Source organism: Ixodes scapularis, unplaced genomic scaffold (assembly GCF_016920785.2).
Source record: "Ixodes scapularis isolate PalLabHiFi unplaced genomic scaffold, ASM1692078v2 PGA_scaffold10__122_contigs__length_95168666, whole genome shotgun sequence".
NCBI classification, from domain to species: Eukaryota; Metazoa; Arthropoda; class Arachnida; order Ixodida; family Ixodidae; genus Ixodes; species Ixodes scapularis.
Genome location: NW_024609836.1, coordinates 83,196,845 through 83,209,187, shown reverse-complemented (window position 1 = coordinate 83,209,187; position 12,343 = coordinate 83,196,845). Strand labels below are relative to the sequence as shown.

General features: G+C 51.1%; 1 long non-coding RNA gene and 1 other non-coding gene across 2 annotated transcripts; both read right to left on the bottom strand.

The window, feature by feature from the left end:
* LOC121834828 lies at positions 1–8,772 on the bottom strand. Its single transcript, XR_006077340.1, has 3 exons — positions 8,725–8,772; positions 7,702–7,779; positions 1–41 (listed from the first exon to the last, which is right to left on the bottom strand). It is a non-coding gene; the product is annotated as an uncharacterized LOC121834828 (long non-coding RNA).
* On the bottom strand, positions 8,762–10,144 carry LOC120837431. Its single transcript, XR_006077339.1, has 4 exons — positions 10,035–10,144; positions 9,916–9,967; positions 9,695–9,765; positions 8,762–8,798 (listed from the first exon to the last, which is right to left on the bottom strand). It is a non-coding gene; the product is annotated as an uncharacterized LOC120837431 (transcript).
* Between the last annotated feature and the right edge of the window lie 2,199 nt (positions 10,145–12,343).

The window sequence follows — 12,343 nt, the reverse complement described above, 5'->3', positions numbered from 1 at the left end:
GGTTGCACCCCGGAAACGAGAAGCTCCGTGATTTCCCTCGTCTGGGAAAGGGACGGACACACCGGAAGTTATCAGTCTGCAGCAGCCTCCACCACTTCACGGCACTTTCCCCGAGCAAGGACAATCGGCTGCTGAACCCTGGATGAAGCTTAGAAAGGCCAGCGCAACAGACTGATCTCACCAAGCGTTCCACGCATATGTGACGCCGCCATTACTGTAGTTCAGAGGAGGCAGGCGGCAGTGCACGAGACAGCTCGTTCAGCCTAATGATCCGCAGCGGCGGCGTCACAAGTGCAGAAAGACTACAGTTTCCAATTGGTTCCCACAAGTTCCCACTAGAAAGGCGAGCGCAACAGACCGATCTCACCAAGCGTTCCACGCATATGTGATGCCGACATTACTGTAGTTCAGAGGAGGCAGGCGGCAGTGCACGAGACAGCTCGTTCAGCCTAATGATCCGCAGCGGCGGCGTCACAAGTGCAGAAAGACTACAGTTTCCAATTGGTTCCCACAAGTTCCCACTAGAAAGGCGAGCGCAACAGACCGATCTCACCAAGCGTTCCACGCATATGTGATGCCGACATTACTGTAGTTCAGAGGAGGCAGGCGGCAGTGCACGAGACAGCTCGTTCAGCCTAATGATCCGCAGCGGCGGCGTCACAAGTGCAGAAAGACTACAGTTTCCAATTGGTTCCCACAAGTTCCCACTAGAAAGGCGAGCGCAACAGACCGATCTCACCAAGCGTTCCACGCATATGTGATGCCGACATTACTGTAGTTCAGAGGAGGCAGGCGGCAGTGCACGAGACAGCTCGTTCAGCCTAATGATCCGCAGCGGCGGCGTCACAAGTGCAGAAAGACTACAGTTTCCAATTGGTTCCCACAAGTTCCCACTAGAAAGGCGAGCGCAACAGACCGATCTCACCAAGCGTTCCACGCATATGTGATGCCGACATTACTGTAGTTCAGAGGAGGCAGGCGGCAGTGCACGAGACAGCTCGTTCAGCCTAATGATCCGCAGCGGCGGCGTCACAAGTGCAGAAAGACTACAGTTTCCAATTGGTTCCCACAAGTTCCCACTAGAAAGGCGAGCGCAACAGACTGATCTCACCAAGCGTTCCACGCATATGTGATGCCGACATTACTGTAGTTCAGAGGAGGCAGGCGGCAGTGCACGAGACAGCTCGTTCAGCCTAATGATCCGCAGCGGCGGCGTCACAAGTGCAGAAAGACTACAGTTTCCAATTGGTTCCCACAAGTTCCCACTAGAAAGGCGAGCGCAACAGACCGATCTCACCAAGCGTTCCACGCATATGTGATGCCGACATTACTGTAGTTCAGAGAAGGCAGGCGGCAGTGCACGAGACAGCTCGTTCAGCCTAATGATCCGCAGCGGCGGCGTCACAAGTGCAGAAAGACTACAGTTTCCAATTGGTTCCCACAAGTTCCCACTAGAAAGGCGAGCGCAACAGACCGATCTCACCAAGCGTTCCACGCATATGTGATGCCGACATTACTGTAGTTCAGAGGAGGCAGGCGGCAGTGCACGAGACAGCTCGTTCAGCCTAATGATCCGCAGCGGCGGCGTCACAAGTGCAGAAAGACTACAGTTTCCAATTGGTTCCCACAAGTTCCCACTAGAAAGGCGAGCGCAACAGACCGATCTCACCAAGCGTTCCACGCATATGTGACGCCGCCATTACTGTAGTTCAGAGGAGGCAGGCGGCAGTGCACGAGACAGCTCGTTCAGCCTAATGATCCGCAGCGGCGGCGTCACAAGTGCAGAAAGACTACAGTTTCCAATTGGTTCCCACAAGTTCCCACTAGAAAGGCGAGCGCAACAGACCGATCTCACCAAGCGTTCCACGCATATGTGATGCCGACATTACTGTAGTTCAGAGGAGGCAGGCGGCAGTGCACGAGACAGCTCGTTCAGCCTAATGATCCGCAGCGGCGGCGTCACAAGTGCAGAAAGACTACAGTTTCCAATTGGTTCCCACAAGTTCCCACTAGAAAGGCGAGCGCAACAGACCGATCTCACCAAGCGTTCCACGCATATGTGACGCCGCCATTACTGTAGTTCAGAGGAGGCAGGCGGCAGTGCACGAGACAGCTCGTTCAGCCTAATGATCCGCAGCGGCGGCGTCACAAGTGCAGAAAGACTACAGTTTCCAATTGGTTCCCACAAGTTCCCACTAGAAAGGCGAGCGCAACAGACCGATCTCACCAAGCGTTCCACGCATATGTGATGCCGACATTACTGTAGTTCAGAGGAGGCAGGCGGCAGTGCACGAGACAGCTCGTTCAGCCTAATGATCCGCAGCGGCGGCGTCACAAGTGCAGAAAGACTACAGTTTCCAATTGGTTCCCACAAGTTCCCACTAGAAAGGCGAGCGCAACAGACCGATCTCACCAAGCGTTCCACGCATATGTGATGCCGACATTACTGTAGTTCAGAGAAGGCAGGCGGCAGTGCACGAGACAGCTCGTTCAGCCTAATGATCCGCAGCGGCGGCGTCACAAGTGCAGAAAGACTACAGTTTCCAATTGGTTCCCACAAGTTCCCACTAGAAAGGCGAGCGCAACAGACTGATCTCACCAAGCGTTCCACGCATATGTGATGCCGACATTACTGTAGTTCAGAGGAGGCAGGCGGCAGTGCACGAGACAGCTCGTTCAGCCTAATGATCCGCAGCGGCGGCGTCACAAGTGCAGAAAGACTACAGTTTCCAATTGGTTCCCACAAGTTCCCACTAGAAAGGCGAGCGCAACAGACCGATCTCACCAAGCGTTCCACGCATATGTGACGCCGCCATTACTGTAGTTCAGAGGAGGCAGGCGGCAGTGCACGAGACAGCTCGTTCAGCCTAATGATCCGCAGCGGCGGCGTCACAAGTGCAGAAAGACTACAGTTTCCAATTGGTTCCCACAAGTTCCCACTAGAAAGGCGAGCGCAACAGACCGATCTCACCAAGCGTTCCACGCATATGTGATGCCGACATTACTGTAGTTCAGAGGAGGCAGGCGGCAGTGCACGAGACAGCTCGTTCAGCCTAATGATCCGCAGCGGCGGCGTCACAAGTGCAGAAAGACTACAGTTTCCAATTGGTTCCCACAAGTTCCCACTAGAAAGGCGAGCGCAACAGACCGATCTCACCAAGCGTTCCACGCATATGTGATGCCGACATTACTGTAGTTCAGAGAAGGCAGGCGGCAGTGCACGAGACAGCTCGTTCAGCCTAATGATCCGCAGCGGCGGCGTCACAAGTGCAGAAAGACTACAGTTTCCAATTGGTTCCCACAAGTTCCCACTAGAAAGGCGAGCGCAACAGACCGATCTCACCAAGCGTTCCACGCATATGTGATGCCGACATTACTGTAGTTCAGAGGAGGCAGGCGGCAGTGCACGAGACAGCTCGTTCAGCCTAATGATCCGCAGCGGCGGCGTCACAAGTGCAGAAAGACTACAGTTTCCAATTGGTTCCCACAAGTTCCCACTAGAAAGGCGAGCGCAACAGACCGATCTCACCAAGCGTTCCACGCATATGTGACGCCGCCATTACTGTAGTTCAGAGGAGGCAGGCGGCAGTGCACGAGACAGCTCGTTCAGCCTAATGATCCGCAGCGGCGGCGTCACAAGTGCAGAAAGACTACAGTTTCCAATTGGTTCCCACAAGTTCCCACTAGAAAGGCGAGCGCAACAGACCGATCTCACCAAGCGTTCCACGCATATGTGATGCCGACATTACTGTAGTTCAGAGGAGGCAGGCGGCAGTGCACGAGACAGCTCGTTCAGCCTAATGATCCGCAGCGGCGGCGTCACAAGTGCAGAAAGACTACAGTTTCCAATTGGTTCCCACAAGTTCCCACTAGAAAGGCGAGCGCAACAGACCGATCTCACCAAGCGTTCCACGCATATGTGATGCCGACATTACTGTAGTTCAGAGGAGGCAGGCGGCAGTGCACGAGACAGCTCGTTCAGCCTAATGATCCGCAGCGGCGGCGTCACAAGTGCAGAAAGACTACAGTTTCCAATTGGTTCCCACAAGTTCCCACTAGAAAGGCGAGCGCAACAAACCGATCTCACCAAGCGTTCCACGCATATGTGATGCCGACATTACTGTAGTTCAGAGGAGGCAGGCGGCAGTGCACGAGACAGCTCGTTCAGCCTAATGATCCGCAGCGGCGGCGTCACAAGTGCAGAAAGACTACAGTTTCCAATTGGTTCCCACAAGTTCCCACTAGAAAGGCGAGCGCAACAGACCGATCTCACCAAGCGTTCCACGCATATGTGATGCCGACATTACTGTAGTTCAGAGGAGGCAGGCGGCAGTGCACGAGACAGCTCGTTCAGCCTAATGATCCGCAGCGGCGGCGTCACAAGTGCAGAAAGACTACAGTTTCCAATTGGTTCCCACAAGTTCCCACTAGAAAGGCGAGCGCAACAGACCGATCTCACCAAGCGTTCCACGCATATGTGATGCCGACATTACTGTAGTTCAGAGGAGGCAGGCGGCAGTGCACGAGACAGCTCGTTCAGCCTAATGATCCGCAGCGGCGGCGTCACAAGTGCAGAAAGACTACAGTTTCCAATTGGTTCCCACAAGTTCCCACTAGAAAGGCGAGCGCAACAGACTGATCTCACCAAGCGTTCCACGCATATGTGATGCCGACATTACTGTAGTTCAGAGAAGGCAGGCGGCAGTGCACGAGACAGCTCGTTCAGCCTAATGATCCGCAGCGGCGGCGTCACAAGTGCAGAAAGACTACAGTTTCCAATTGGTTCCCACAAGTTCCCACTAGACTCTGTTCACCCTTGAGCTGAGACCAGAAGCTCCGCTACCAGCGCGAGCTTTCTACCCTAGCTAACACCAGTGTGAACGCGCAAACGCGCGTAACCAAACGCTGCTGAAGTCGGCGAGCTCGCGCTGAAGGCAGAGCTTCTAATCTCAGCTTAAGGGTGAACGATGCACGATATGCATTCCGGCTGCGGCGGCGTAACTACACACATCGGGCATGTGATATCGGTGCCCGCCTTCGAAAATAACGCTTCTGTTAAAAAAAAAAAAAAAAAAAGTTTTACGAGTTTTTTTTTTATTATTGAAAGTTGATACAGATTACGCTAAAAACACAAACAAGCGGCGCGGTAAACATTACGATGGACAGAGAAGAGTACACAGACGGAGCACTGTGCACAGTGCACGGTACATGCTTACTGTGTTACTTTAAAATTTTGTAACGCAAGCAATTTTTTTTTTATAGTTAGAAGTATACATTGCTAAAGCCCGCTGTTTCAAAGCATCAATTAATGGCTATAATGGCTAAGCTAATAGTTTGAGGAAGTCTATACTTAATAGTATTTAAAAAAAAAAAACTAGGAGGACAAACACAGATTTTTTTTTAAATAGGGTGGGATTGTTTGTATTGAGTGGTCCTTTTTTATTAATGCGAAAGCATTAACTGTCGTATGGAGCGAGCCGACGTCATCAGTTTGAAGCGCGAAAACGGCATCTAGATTCCCCGATTCCTAAGGCCCCATTGGCTGGCGCGCGGCGACGAGGCTCCCATTGGCCGCTGCCCGCGTCAGTTTCAACGACCGCCGCCAGATGCCGCTGCGTGTCCGTGCCGCCTAGAGTGCCTTCATACACACGCGCGCTCTTACTTGAGTGGTGACATCTCAGCCATTTTTCCGCCCAATCGTTTTTCTATGCATTTTGAAGTGCGTGGAATACGGTGTCGCTCAGCTCGAGCGCGTAGCTTTAGCTAATGTAGAGACGCTATTTTAGCGCCCAAGTCACGCACCGAGTGCGCGAGAGCGTCACGTGCTGGCACATTAAGGGCAACAATGGATGTCTTCACCCTGAAACAGACAGACATGTAGGCACCCTAGTGCCGCCTAGAGTTCCTGTATACGCTACCTGTGGTAGCAGAGTTGCGCATTCAGCCTCGGCGGGTGGCCGTAGCGCCGGCTTTCCCGCACGCCCTGGATGCTTTGCTCCTCACGTGACTAAATTTGGCGAATAGCGGCGCCGCGCGCGCCGCCGCGCATGGAAAACAGGAGAGGAGGAAAAGGAGGCGGAAAGCAGGGGAACATACGCCGGGGCGCGAGAAACGTGGGCGGAGCGACCGTAAAGGTGGCTTTCTTGCACGCCAACGGATGCTTTGCTCCTCACGTGATGGATCTCGACGAATAGCGGCGTGGCGGCGCGGGGAAAACAAATGCGAAACTCTGCTCCCCCTTTGGGGGGGCTATGCAGGAACTCTAGTGCCGCCTAGAGTCTTGCGCGTTCATCTCCGTAGCGCCGTCTTTCCTGCACGGCATGTTGATCCCGCTCGTCACGTGACTGAATTCGACGAATAGCGGCGCCGCACGTTCGAGGCGCGCGGCGCGCTCAAAAGCAGGGCAACGTGCAACGGGGCGCGTGCAACGTCTACTTTCCTGCAAGGCACTTGATCCGGCTCCTCACGTGATCGGATCTTGGCGGATAGCGGCGCGGCGGCACTCGGAAAACAGACGCGCAACTCTGGCTCCCGTACCGCTCATTCACACTGGAAGCGGATGCGCGGTTACGAACGCGGTTGTATAAAGATCCAGTACAATTGCACGCGCACTCGGTGACATCAAATGCGCGTGCAATGGTACTGGATCTTTATACCACCGCGTTCGCAACCGCTTTGCGAACGCGGATCCGCTTCCAGTGTGAATGAGCGGTACGGGAGCCTATACAGGAACTCTAGTGCCGCCAGCGCGCCGATAAAACTAACCGCCGCAACCCCATGCCACTACGGGACCTGCGCCGGTTAAAACGGACACGATGGCGCGCGCTTGGAGGCTTCTGCTCGTTTCGCCGCCGACGAACATGGCGCCGCCTCTAGCATCCACATCGCCGGACATTCATGCTTTAGCATTCACAACTCATAAGAAGTGCTTAGGTGTCTGCCGACTCTTAGAGCCCAGCTCTTAGGCGCCCGTTTCCGGCTTGAGCAGCGTCGCCGTCGCCGTCGGCGTAACCGCACGGCGCATTATGGGATGCATGACGTCACTGGTAACGTTACTGATTACGCCATCGGCATCCGCATCGTCATCGCCACTGATGACGTCACTGATGACGTCATCAGCATCGTCATAGTCACTGATGACGTCATCAGTGATCATGACGTCATCAGCGACGATGACGATGATGTCACTGGTGACGTCACTTATGAAGTCATCGTGATGAGGATGACGTCGTCGTGATGACGTCATCGTCACGTGACCTCAAAGGGGTCACGTGACCCCGGTGAAGTCACGTGACCCCGGTGAAGTCACGTGACCCCCTTGAGGTCACGTGACCCCCTTGAGGTCACGTGACCCTCGTGAGACGCCGCCGCTCGGAGGGAGGAGTAGCAGACAGGATGAGGAGGAGGGAGGAGGGGTACACCTTCCCCTCAGTACCCTTCCCCTCCTCCTCCTCAAGAGCTGACCTCTAATCCGGCGTTACAGGGGGTTGTAAACGGCTTTAAGTTTTTTATGAGAAACTCATTTTGCATAGTTCTAGGACTGTAGCACAGCCGCCGGTTAGAAAACCCTAACATGCTATGCCAGCTGTTTCTGCAATGCTACAGGAAACTAGGGCACGTAGCTATCGTGTGGCCCTTCCGGGGAAATGGCTGTGCACGTCACTGCGTAAAACTTCATCAATTAGAATGCAGGGGGATTACCTTGGCTCTTAGGTAGGGCTCTGCAGGCAGAAGTCTGGGTTGGGGATAGGTTTCTTCCAAGTACTCCATGATAGCTACCTGGAAGAGTGTCCGAGCTCAGTTTACCTTGAGCTCAGATATCTGACATGCTCTTTAACCAAAAAAGAAGCAAAAAGAAAGAAAGAAAGAAAAGAAGGAAAAGTGATATTACTATTTAAAACACAAGCAAACTATGGTCCGTGGCAACTCAAGAAGGGGCGAGGGAAAAGAAGGCTGGGGAGGAGGAAGCAGACGGAGCACTGGAGAAGGGGGGGGGGGGGGGGGGGGGGGAGGAATCTTTCCCTGGCCTTTCTTTCCGAGCTCGCCCTACCTTCTTGAAGGTAACTCACACATAAACACATTGTCCATTTGCACCTTTTCCTGAGATGGATCCTCTTAGTTTTACTTTTAGAGGAAAGAGGACACAAAATACTCGCACGCGTAGACAAAAAAAAAAAATAAATAAATAATAAAGCCATTTATTTGAAATAGTATGGCGCGTTATTTTGACGGACTTGCTTTTTATTAGTAACTGTAAATTTAAAAAGAAAAACTCAAAATTCAGAGGAAAACGAAAAAAAAAGGGGGGGGGGGGGGGGAAACGAAGGACAAAAACCCCCCTCATGCTTGTCCCACATTTTTGATTATTTTTGTTGTTTTTCTGGGTTGAAAGATGAAGTAAGCGGTGTTGTTACGGTGTTCTCTGGGTTTCTTATATTTATAGTGATTTTTCTAAATTCTAGGGATAGCACTGGAACCTGTCTCAAGGTTTCGAATCATGTTGAGCCAGTTCCCCTGATACTTTTTCTTTGATCTCCCCTTTTGGCTTGCATTTTTTTGGGAATGGCCAGTGTGCTTGCGTAAATCCTAGAAACTTAAAAAAAAAGATAGAGCTCATGGCTCTTGGAATAAAAACATTATCCCATGTTCGTGCCTAATTCCTATGCCATTCTTTAAAAAAAACAAACAAACAATGTTTTTAGCTGTACACGTTAAACAACATACCGACTGGCTGATGCTCTTGCCGTCCACCTCAAGAACAGGAACATTGGGTTGCGCTTCTTGAATTCCTCTGTGTACTGAAGGATATGAACACCAGCATGACAGCTTTGTTTGTTTTGCTTTCTTTCAAGCCCAGAGGCGGGTTCACACCGGCGATGTAAAGCACTCGCGCGATGCAATTAAATCGCATCGCAAAAAAAAAAAAAAAGAATAAAAAAAAAAATCAGGAGCGTGCGCCACTGATCTCTATGTCTATTTGCTGGATCGCGTTTGCCCGCTCCGCGAATCCGGACACTGGCGGCCATCTTGTTGGTAGAGTTATATTACCTCTAGCTAATGTGCACTGGTGCAGCCACTATCATCCGTTCATGGCAGACAGCGCTGTGACAGTTGTGGTGGCAGCTACCTCGTTGGGTGGCGGGCTGCCATAAAAATAGCCTTGGGTGATATTTCGTGCTTAATTGAAATTGGTCGACGAAACATATTGTTGAAACCCGGCGTGAACGGTAGCCCGATCTTTGAGGACCCGGCGAAAGTTTCACGAAATCGCAGCACCGGGGAAAAGCAGCACAGCTCGCATCGAAAGTCGCATCGAAAGAAGCATCGAAAGCAGACGCCGGTACGGCGTCTGCTTTCGATGCGAGCTGCGATGCTTTCCCCCGGTGCTGCGCTTTCGTAAAACTTTAGCCGGGTCCTCAAAGATGGGGCTACCGTTCACGCCAGGTTTCAAGAACCCGCTCCGTCGAACAACTTCAATCAAGCACGAGATATCTCACACGGTACAGTGTACTAGATAGACCCACGGCTATTTTTGTGGCAGGCTGCCGTCGTGCACACCGCAATCGCATCGCAAAAGGACGGGCGTCGCTTTGTTTTCCGCGATGGTCGCTTTTGCGATTAAAGTTATCGCGCGACAGCTGCGGATCGCCGGTGTGAACGCTCCTTTAGCTTCGTGTCAACAACCCCAATATACCTGATCCCCACCGGCAGGTGTCCTCAATTTGACGGTCTTGTATTCGTAGTCGACGTTCTTCAGCGCAAGGACTGCGAAAAGGACAACCCTTTTAACAACAACGCAAGTCGCGACAAAAAAGCTCGAGTAAAAGATCAAATCATTTCTGTTTGTACAGACGATAAAAGTCCTGTAATTTGGATTTAGAATTGCGGGAGCTCTGTGTGTCTCGTTGAACTCACCTATTCTGACCCGCCAGGCACAAGAACTGCTGTGAAAAGAGTACAGAATCGGCTGCAAAAAAGAGCGAGTAAAAAGCTCATCACGGACGGGCGCTTTGGAATATATTTGAAGTGATTACCTTGGATGCCATTCTTGCAGCTGACAAGGCACGCAAAGATCGCACGAACTTCGGACGAGTGCTAAAAGACAACCACCGGCAGCGACGACTTCGTAAACAACCGAGGGGAGGAACCGGTGAGGGGAACTGGGTGTATCGACCACTGATATCAGTGGTATCGGTGCGTTCCAAACTTGCAAACTAAACGTCGGACGTCCCTTGGATTCACTATTTTCGTTCGAAAAAGGTATAGCTTTCAACTTCATTAGCCGTATTGGGCGTTTTGTATCAAATACTCAATGGAAATACCCCGGGTCACTCTTGTTTGTTTATCTTCTCCATTTTAGAGTTTACAAATCGTTTCTTAACCAGCGCGCTTGTATTTGTTGTTATAGGATTTGGTTCCGGTTTCGTTTTCAGAGCGTACACCTACCGCGGACTGTATATCAAGGCCAAAGCTTCGTCATCTGCCGTCGCCGCATTAGCACCGCACACCTGTAGCATTATGATGCAGTTGACTGTTGCTGGAACTTAAAGCCGTCCAATAATTCAAAATATATATATATATAATTCCACGCCTGCAAATTCCAAAGAAACAAAAATGACTCGAACCAGGGATCCGCTTGCTGGCAAGTTCGACACAAATCAAGAGACAACAATAAAATAATCATGACACACAAAAAGAAATATATATGAAAGGGAAAGAAAAACACGTTATAGCACAAACGATACAGAAAACTTAAAACACCCGTTTTTCTTGTGAATGACTATCCAATCACCATCTCCGAATTCCAGGATTTCCAAGGTACCACACAACAAATTAATAAACCCAGTGTTCCCATTATTTCATCCAAGTTCTGAACTTCCCATTGATTTATTTTATATCTTGACAATAAAAATCCGTCCACACTCTCCTGGCGGTTTCTTACGACGACGAGAGAACAAACATTGCAGCGCCATCTATGAGGTGACCATGGAACTGCATTTCACTAGAGAGAAGATTCTAGGGTATTTGGGAGAACAAATGCGAGTACCATCCACGAGAAATGGTCGTATACAGCATTGTTAAAAGTGTATCGAGCCAAGAAAAAATTATGCCCGAAAAACGAATAGGATGTATAGAGAAACAGTGCTCCACACATATTGTAGATATGGCGCCAAGGAGTCACAAGGTCGGTGCACATGCACGTGACGAGGTAGAGAAAACATTTTTTTTTTTTATTTTGAAGGCAGCAGAAACAATGGCAGCTTTTTTTTATCGTTCAAAAACAAGGCATATCTTGTGGAGAGTGGAAACCTTATCAGAAATGTTTCGAGGGATCTTTGAGCTTCTCCGGCGTGTCTGGCTGGCGGCACGGGTGCGCAGCCTTGAATGCCTCTAGTTTGTCAAGGGTGTTTTTCACCCGTACGATGGGCGGGTAGGGAGTCAAGTCCACCTTGATGCGCTTGGCGTTATAAACTTGAGGCACCAGGCAAGCGTCGGCCATGGTGACGGTGTCTCTTATGCAGTATTTGCCTGCCATCTTGGTGAGCACAGCTTCCAGAGCTGCAGTAAAGGCGACAAGTCAACGAGTTCTTAACTTCTGCTGAGGCCAAGCTTGCGGAGTCGAAATCAGAAGTCAAATTTGGGGGTCTTACGTGCCAAATCAACGAAGGGCATCTGACACACACTAGCGTGAAGGACTGGGGACTAGTTTTAACCACCGGGGATATTTTAATGTGCGACCAAAACCTCGTTACACCGCGCCTTCTCCGCAGTGGGCCTCCGTCATAGAGGTGATATTCACTTCATGTCACTCGCTAGGTGCGTTGGCATCGGCCACCACGGTCGCCACCTTGGAGGTCTCTTTTTATTCCATGTAGGTTTGTCGCTACGCGAACGCCCGATTGCCTCCAGCCAAATAGCATTCGGCTTGTCGTCTTTCGGGTCGACATGGCAGCTGGAAGACTCCCTGTCGCGATCATTCCCCTGGCAGCACTTTGCAGAGCGACGACGCCGCTTTACAGGAACTGACATCTCTAAAATGTCGGCATTTGCACGCTAAGAAAGCAAAGATGAAAACGAAAGTAACAAACTGCGCTATGAAAGCCAAAACCCCGCGTCGCTTCCCATCACTAACACCTGCGAAAGCTGCTAAATACACGCTACTTCACTTCAGGAAGTCTCACTCAAGCACCTGGGTCAAGACGAAACACTGATCACTTCGGCGAAACGACTAGTCGAGGTAGGCGAGACAGGCGGGAGCAGAGACTTCGGCGGCCATGAAAAGAATGGCGAAGTTTTTGTTTGTTATGGTATGAATCCAAATGGAAGTGCCCGTCTTGTAAAC